At 41.2% G+C, this 9,265-nt stretch overlaps 1 long non-coding RNA gene across 1 annotated transcript; it reads left to right on the forward strand.

The window, feature by feature from the left end:
• Positions 1-430: 430 nt before the first annotated feature.
• Positions 431-8,234, forward strand: LOC108642478. Its single transcript, XR_001922625.1, has 3 exons — positions 431-486; positions 3,699-3,813; positions 8,202-8,234. It is a non-coding gene; the product is annotated as an uncharacterized LOC108642478 (long non-coding RNA).
• Positions 8,235-9,265: the final 1,031 nt, after the last annotated feature.

Genomic DNA, 9,265 nt, shown 5'->3' on the forward strand with positions numbered 1-9,265 from the left:
AGTAAACCTAAGATAGAACCTTATATAGCTACAAAACACTAAAGAAATAAACATATATTTGCAGAGATTTGCTTTCACTACTTCCATGTTCCTGTTTCTGATGGGAGGGCAATCCAAGGCACATGGATGTGTCTCAGGTGAAGCATGCTACAATTTATGGAAAACAAAAGTTCCACCCTCATCTCTGCAACTGCACCGATGCCTTGGGAAAATTGTAGATCTGTGTGTGGGCACAGACTTTTTTTTTTCCTATGCTCACCTCTAACTAAGGGATGTTTTTCTTTTACACTGCCTGTGCGGCACCTTTAAGGTCTTAATCTATCTCTGGAAAGTCCTGTTTGGTGTAGTGATCCAGTGCCCTGTATGCAGAGACGCTCATGACAGAGGAGCCTCACCGTTCCCAGCTGTCTGCAAAGGATCCACATGTCATGCTAGTTTTTCATCTGCCAAACAGACTGATTTACATGAATACAAAGAGAGCATATGGTAAGAGAACAGCTACAAGGTAATCCTGTTAAAAGATGTACTCTTTCTGGGGAAAGCTGGATTGTTCCAGTTGAGAAGCTAAGCCTGCTCTTGTTAGTGGGAGTAAGTTCTGGCCCATTTCTCTTTTGTTATTCCCCTACATGTTGTTTGTGTTCAGCCACAGTCTATAGGGGGAAGCGGGTTTGGAGCCGTGACTAAGCGATACTTGGGAGTGTGTCTGTACAATTATATTCCAACCATGTTATTTGATTTAAGTACCAGACCTGTGTTAAGGGGAAACATGGGTATGCCTCTACTAGAGGGCCACAATCCAGTACGTGATGACAACTGAAATAGAGAGATAACAATCCTAAAATCCTCTGGAGAGATCAGTACATCAAAACAGATGTTTCAGGCCACAACATGCAATTTACATTGTGCAGCTGCCCAAATTTCTCTCAAGGGGCAGTCTTGTTCTTTAATCTTCATGTTGTTGCTGTAACTATTCCTTCCTGTGATTTTCTTCTACAAGGCAAGTCACAAAGCAGTAGAGACTCATATAATCCAATGGAGGTTTGACTGAGGGGATAGGTCATAGATGGGGATTTGGGAAGCTTGGCCATGATTCCGGGCTTTACTGGCAAGCTTTTCATTGCATTGGATAATGCCTTTTTCGCTGCTGCTTGCCCCTCCTTTATCTCCATTGCCTGTTCAGCCTGAAAGCCCTAGAATTAAATGATGTCTTGCATGTTTGTACAACCCTCAGCATGCTGCAGCCCTTATCTCCATGTTGTGCAATTCTCTACTGACCAGAGTGTTCATTGCTTGCCTGCAAGAACTTTCTGAGAGCATTTTGGACAAATGCCTACTTCTACAAGGTGTTAAAGGGCCTGGTTTAATAGCACTTTGTAAGAATTTTCAGGGGTTTCCTACAGAAAAAATATAGCAGTTCTTGTCTAAAATTCGATCAGCATTCAAAACTGTACTCTAAGTAGGGCAGCATCCATGTGTCCTGCAATTAGGTCTGTCTGATGATTCAGACCATACATTTTCTGTGTGACTGAAAGAATAAATCCCTTAACCTTTTTACATTGACCAATCAGCCCAGAAGTCCTTCCCACCTTGTGTCTCCACAGCCATAACTTCCATAGGCTATCCCCTACATGACCACTGACATGTGTTGTCTTTGACTATTCTATTTTGCATTATTATTATCATCATCATTATTATTACTTTCTTTATAATATTCCACATTTACCTAGATACTTTTACACATTTTAAATTCTTATTCTGTCATATACAGTCCCTCTATTCCATATATTGTTCTTTCACAGAACATAAGGTAATTTTGATAAATATATCATATATCAAAATGTATATATATTTATTATCCTTATCTACTAATTTGACTTTCAAGTCAGTGGCGCCATTTCTTACCAGGCATTGACTGAACCTGCTTTTCTAGTCTACTCTAGTGAATAAGCATAACTGTCTTTGGCTTGGGGAAGGCAGGAATAGCTACAGTTGGAGGATCTGTATCACCTTTTTCAGGTCTGAATTCAGCTGAATGTGTATAAACCATCAACCCTTTCATTCTGAAATGGTAGTGGTTGGACTACTTGCCTAATATAGTCCTTTATAACTTAAAGCATGCTCTGTTTTATTCTGTATATCTCAGATACTACAGAATTAGAATAAAATGTAAAACCTTTGCAAATGCTTAAGCAGTGCGTAACTTATTCCCTGAAACAATTATTTCTGTGGAGGCTGAGGTGTGCAACCAGGCAGTTTGAGAGGACAAGGGACAAAGGACAAAACAAATCATTCATTCTGAGTACATTGTGGAAGTCCAAGAAGGAAAGAAAACGCAGTGAAAGCTCATTTCACCCCTGCATGCTGTATGTTCCTACATGCTCAAGACATGGATAAAAAGACAGATGGGAAGTGACTGACTTCTAAGAGTTGCTCAGCAAGCTAATGACAGTCAGAAACAGACCTTGGCCCAGTGCCCAGGAAACACAGGCACAGCGGGGCTGTCTGCACCTCAAGAGCAAGCCTGTGAGACCCTGACCTTAGTTGCAGGAGAAAGTAAATTCCTTCTGATTCTGAAAGATCATCTTCTTTTTTGAAAGTGTGACACGGAAGACCTCTCTAGATTTGCTGTGAACTTGGTAATCAAACAGAGAAGCAGATAGAGTGCATCAGTGTGTCACTGGTGCAGTGACACGTAGACTAAAAATTCAAGATCATCAACAGTGAAGCAAAGGTAAAGCTGTTTCTTTGTTCCATAAATATCAAACAAGATATAACCTCTGAAGAGTTTTTCCAGTCTGGTCTAACGGAAGGTGACCCTGCCCATGGCAGGAGGTTTGGAGCTAGATGATCTTTAAGGTCTCTTCCAAACAAAACCATTCTATGGTTCTATGATTCCATAATCTTTCATTTCAGAATTACCTTTTTTCCAAAACATGGACAAGTCAGGTTCAGCCATGTATTTGTTTCTATAACAGGAATGCCTGCAATTTATCAAATAAAGATGCCATCAATGATCTTCAGTTGGTGCAGATCAGTACAACTCCATTGAAGTTCTGGGAGTTCAGGTCGGGAAAGAAAGGGCACTGCTTATTTGGGCTTGTCCCATAGCTACAACAGAGCTGAGATTTCTAAATTGTTGCACCACAGGAGACCAGACAACTTCAAGCTGCTACTGTTAGTTTTTCTTGTGAAATCTACACCTGCTTAATAATATTCCCCTTGACATTTAACTTCTGGAGACACTATGTCTGAGGTCACCAGCTGAAGAGCCAAGTGTAAGGACAATTTTTCTTTGTTACCTTGGGACTTCCATTTTCAGCATTTCAGCCTCTAACAACAAAGCAAATATTTTCAGTATACCAGTAGTCAAGAAGGTTTAAAACTTTCAGTAAAGCCCACTTAAACTTCCAGTAAATACCATTTCAAGTGAGAGATGATGTTTTAAATTCTTTCTTATTTTATTTGCACAAACTGTCCCTAGCTCAGCACCAGCTAGAGCTTGCTAAAGCTTGCAGCTGGTATCCTTTGAAAACTTCTCAGAAAGCAGAGTAAAGCTTTCCAAGGGGTCCCCCAAACACCTGCTAATTTAAAAGCACATAATGATACATTGTTAACGGATTACTTCCTGTAGCAATAACACTTTTCACTCTTTTTTTGTTTGTTTGTTTGGGGGTTTCTTTGTTTTTGTTTCCAAACAGTGCGACATGATGGCTGACAACAAGCATCACACTCTGAAGTCACTTAACAGCAGTCACCTCCTGCCAGAAGAGACCTAGCAGCAGACATCAAAAGTGGAGAAAAGTCAAAAAGAAAGTAAGCTGTAGAAGCAACACGTGATCATTTAAAATCGATGAGAACCTGGGAAATTCCTTTATTTTTTCCCAGAGGAAAAAGGACAGACTTAGTTTTTTCTATTAATTTATGACTCACCTTTCTGATGGTCAGAATCACATAGGGATTAGGATGCATAAAGGAATTTTGGAGGGCTGAGAGCACAGGGTTACTCAGGTAATGCAAAGGAAAGCCATAAGCAACCCATCAGCTCTGGATGGTTGTCAGTCAGAGGAGACAGATATGTACCAGGACAGGTATATTGGGCAGGATAGAGCTGAGGATGTCAGGCTGAGCTGGCCAGTTCATGGGGTAATTGAAGCCTGAGGTGTTGTTGAGCAGGAAAGAAACGAAGGTAATATTTTGCGTCAACATTTTTAAAGATTAAATAATCATTTTTAGTCAATAGCAACATTCACTCACCAGATACTCTGTGCCTCTGTTTGTAGGCCACCGCTTCCATTTCATGGAAATTAGAATTAGTGTACTCTGTAATTACCTCAAAACAAAAGCCATGAAGTCCATCTCTGCCTGTAAGTCACTGGTAGCTGAATATTACAGTGGTCTTCTTTGTGATGCTGTATATGACAAAGCAAAAAAAAAAAAGGTTAAGCCCTTGTTTCATGCAGTAACAGGTATCTATGTCAGCAGCAGCCTGGTATTTTGGTAGAAGTGTGCCCTTGTTACTGTGAATCACACTTGGATGTAAACTGAAGCAGTAAAGAAAACCATGGTCATCACACTAAAACAGTTAAGGCAGCACATTTTTAAAGACATTTAGTATAACTCCAGCAAATGTGCTGTGTTGGAACAGGAACACCAGACACAGGGACTGCCAGAAGTGTTTTTGGCCCAGGAGCGGGTTCACTGCTTGGCTTCACCAGCAGTGACCCTGAGCCAGGAGCTATTTGGAGAGACACGGGAAAATGCCTCTCAAATTCCTCTAGATGGCACAGCACCTTGACAAATCTGGGAACGAAGGTGCTTGGCAGACAGCAGGAGCCAGACAACCTCCACTTGTCTCCTGAGAATGGCTTTTCCTGCTGAATTGTGGCTAATTGTTCTAATTCCACTGTTAGAATGGAGCTCTTTCTTAAAGCAAGGTAGGCTTTTGTGCCCAAAGTCTTGCCTTCCCCATCAGCCTCCCAGGGCACCTGGGCTTTGTCAAGCTCTGGACACCCATGCAGGGATGGAGCACATCCCACTGGAGGTTATGCCTTATGTAAGATCTGGAAAAGATAAAGATGGAAATTCTTCTTACTCTGTAGCATGCTATGCTCAGGATTTAGCAATGAGCTGCTGTTCAATTGAATCCCTTGCTCTCTAATAACGGAAATTTTTTCCATGAGAAAAGAGTTTTCATGAAGCCACTAAGTGGCATTGCTGGCTTGTAACAGTAGATCTGAGAGAGACACACAGAATGGTTTCTACAGAGCTACAAACCACATTGCTCCTTGAGTTACTAGAGGAAAGCAGTCTGACCAAGCACATCCAGCTCTCAGTAACAGGACCTCTCCCGTGCCAAATTCACTTGCAATGGTTTACTCATCTGTTGAGTTCCATCTCTTTCTTCTGAAGCTTCTGTCTCATTTTTAGGAGTGGATCGTGAATTGCTTTAACTCTCACATTGTGAGGACAGAAGAGCTGTGTCTTTTTAACCCCAGCTGAGGATGGATCCTGACACCAGAATTTCTTGGATTTATTACTAATCCTGGCTGGTACATCTGCTACTCAATCCCAGTAAACAAGCAACTTCTTTTATCTCCTAGAAAAGTCAGACTGTTCCTAATTAAGCAGTTAGCAATTATATATTTGCCCCCAGAAAACTCCCCACCAGGCTCTCTGCCTTCCCAAATATTCTGTTTACATTTAAAAACACAGTAACATGGGGGCAGGATCTAGTCCATACAGAACTAAATTATGCCCACACTGACACAGAGCACAGGAGATTTACAGAAGGCTTGAGATATACACCAAAGGGGAAAGTACATTTCCCTTGACCACACAGCACTCATCAAAAGATAATGAATATACAAATGACTTTTGACATGCACAGAAAGTTGTAGGCCCAGATTGCACTGTCCATACTCAAGCAGCGTTTCCCCCCTCAAAGTCACCTTGGCCACTTTGTTGGTCTGGGAATGTGCATAAATACAAATGAGCAAAGTGTTCTTCACCAAGGCCACTGCTGTGACATCTTTAACATGCAAAAGATCATTTCTAGAACACCTTGCTTGAAGCATATAGGGTATCTTAATGCAAAGTATTTTTAGATGTAATATTTCTCAAGGCACAATAACTCTGGAATCAAAATGAAGCAGAGGTTGTTAATTCATGATTGCGCTGGCTTCCTTGTGAGTGGCAGCTTGTTAAGGTAGAGAGACTTTATGCATGAGCTGAAGTGTGAACCAAGATCATCGTGCTGATTGTTTCTAGCTTACACTGTTCGCTTTTTTTACACTAGCAGTGCTGCTATACTAGCACAAAGAAAATAAAGAAATACATGGTAGGCAGGAGGACAGTGACTAACCAAAGAGTCTGTTTACTTTGAGTGGTTGCAGTGTTTGAAGACCCTCAAGTTTTATTGCACATAGTTCTCCCTCTGGATCAAAATCATATTACCATTTGTGTTTACAGCTTGTAAGCTAAGGCAGTCATGTATTTTCCTGTATGGTCTATTGCTGTCTGGTTGTAGAGAGCTCCATCTGCTGCAGCTTTTTCCTTACACCACATAATGATGGTGTATTAATAATCAGAAAGCAGCTATGATCTGTCATTCCAGGCACCACCTGTTTTCAATCACATATAGGGAGATTCTGTTTAAAATAAGTAATTTAAATACTCATCTTTGTGCTTTGCACCCACCAAAGTCCCTTCTCTTTGACCTTCTTTCTCAAGGTGCCCAAAAAAGAAGGAAGATCTTCTAGTACTTAAAGGGGGCTTATTAAAAAGAGGGAGAGTGACTTTTTACGTGGGCAGAAAGTGCCAGGACAAAGCAGAACAATTTTAAACTAGATGAGGAGAGATTTAGATTAGGTGTTAGGAGGAAATTCATAACTGTGAGGGTGGTGAGACACTGGAGCAGGTTACCCAGAGAAGTCGTGAATGCCCCAACCCTGTAAGTGTTCAAGGCCAGGTTGGATGGGGCTTTGAGCAACCTGGTCTAGTGGAACACATCCCTGCCCATGGCAGCAAGGTTGGAACTAGATGATCTTTAAGGTCCCTTCCAAACCAACCATTCTCTGATTCTATGATTTCTGAATCAGGATTTTCAGCAAAACTGCACCAGCCTTATTAGTAGCAGAGAGGTTTTTGAGGAAAAGCGTATGTGTTTGCAAAGTTTAACTATGTCATCCTCCTATTGTGTATGCTCCTGCCTTCTGTACAGTATCCCCAGTAATTCTGAGAAGTGAGGAACATCGTGACTTCACTGGCATGATTTGTTTTGCATCCATAATTGCCCAGGCTGCATGTACGAAGTTGGTCCTATGGCTTTGGAGAGCTCAGCCTGTCACCTCTCTGGGTTATTAGAGGGACTCGGGGATTTAAAAACAACACTACTGTCAGAAAGCTTTGCACCTGTTATTGCCGTAAGTAACAGCTCATGTCACCCAGGCAGGCCAGCAAACACTGCAGCAGCCATGTCATGGACTGAATCAGCCCATGTCAGGCTCTGGTGAGCAAACAGATGGTTTTCAAGCCTCATTTATCCCTACTTGCTAGTCTTCCACTATGCAGAGCTCAGAGAGATCATACAGCTGGCACTCAGTGGTTTTATTCAGAAAGGAGCTAAGCACAGTGACACAGTACTGTGTCTTCCCTCTGCCTCCATTCTGAAGGCAGTGGGCATCAAGAGAGCTCTGTACCTGTCAGGGTTAAGTCATTAATGCCATTTACCTGGAAGGGCTAAGTCATTAATGCTTGTAAAAACAGTGGAAAGGAAAACAAGGTGGACATATCCATGCTGCTTTGGCATAACTTTAACTAGAAAGAAAGTGATGCTAAACTGTTGAAAATGTTACTAGCAAAGCAGTTGAGAAGGGGCGTGTCTATTTTGTGTATCACCTCATTCTTGCCCGGTCTTTAGCAGTACCATAATAAAATGGATGAATAGTTAAAACTATGTGCCAACACACAATTATAATTTAAATCCTCTGCTAATCCTAGCAGTACACTCTCTTGTACCTGAGAGGAAAGGGCGGGAATAAAAACCAGACCTGGCTCCAAGCTAAACAAGTGTCTCCTCTGGAAAGGTAATTAACAGCTGGTCTCCATGGAGCCTTTATCACAAAATCAATAGAAGTCAGTTCTGATTTGCCTTGTTCTTCTTTACTTTGTGCTGCTTTCACTGTTTATAAAAATGTTTGTAGGTTTGGCTGTTGGACTCTCATTGGAAAAATGAGGCTAAGAGGGTTGTGTCAACTGAGGTGCATGAAATCATGTAAGTTTGCCTTGTTCACAGAGGTTTTGACAAATCTTAATTTCAGGATTTCACTCTGCCTGCACTTTCCTGAGCTTCCTATGGCAAGCTGGCATTTTTATCTTCTTGTGCCATTACAGAAACCATATCAGAATTCTGACTCATATACATTACATATACTCAGTAATATGACTCGGGACTTTTTTTCAGACTACTGTGACAGCAGCTGTCCTAAACACAAGAAAATTTAGGAATAAAACCAGTGTTAAAGTGGAAGATGGAGCTGTTTCTATAGTTGTGCACACAGATGTGGCTCCCTCTAGGATCATCTGGAAGGGCTTTAGAAACCTGGAGTGAATTCAAAGAATCACAAATAATTAAACTTAATCACATAGCTAAATATACACATTTTATCAAAATGGAGAGAGGAGATGGACATTTATTGAAATGGGGATATCCTTGCAAGAAGGTTAACAGACTCTCTGTCAAATGAGTGTTCAACCCAGATCAGACAGTCTTCTAGAAGTCTTATCACAGATAACATAAAACCCGTTTGGCCTCATGCAGAAATCTCTGGATAACGCTCTAGCCAGTGTCACAAAGCACGTTAGACTAGGTGAATACAGTGTTTTATTCTGACCTTAAATCACATGAGCATTTGATTTTCTAGCTGCCTGGTATGGTCAGCATGGCTCACAGCTCTCTTTTTAATATATCTTCAGAAAAAATAAGACTCTGTCTCAGATAGCTTGCATTAAGTCCACAAAGGACTCAGAAATTAAGTCTGATTTCCCATGCCTTTTGAGATCAGCTAATGATCTAGATCTTGTTCCCTTTCTCAGTACCCTTTTTTTGGTTTTTCTCATCTACCCCGACCTTCGGAGCTGTAATAAGAAGGAACCTGAAAGTGGAATATGTTCCCTTATCTGTTGGCTCTATCCCAAGATACAGCAGAGCTGCCTGGGAACACAGGCTTTATGTGGTACCAGGGTGTTAAATATTTATTATATAATG

This window comes from Manacus vitellinus, unplaced genomic scaffold (genome assembly GCF_001715985.3).
Source record: "Manacus vitellinus isolate BGI_N305 unplaced genomic scaffold, ASM171598v3 scaffold_0_pilon, whole genome shotgun sequence".
Classification (NCBI taxonomy): domain Eukaryota; kingdom Metazoa; phylum Chordata; class Aves; order Passeriformes; family Pipridae; genus Manacus; species Manacus vitellinus.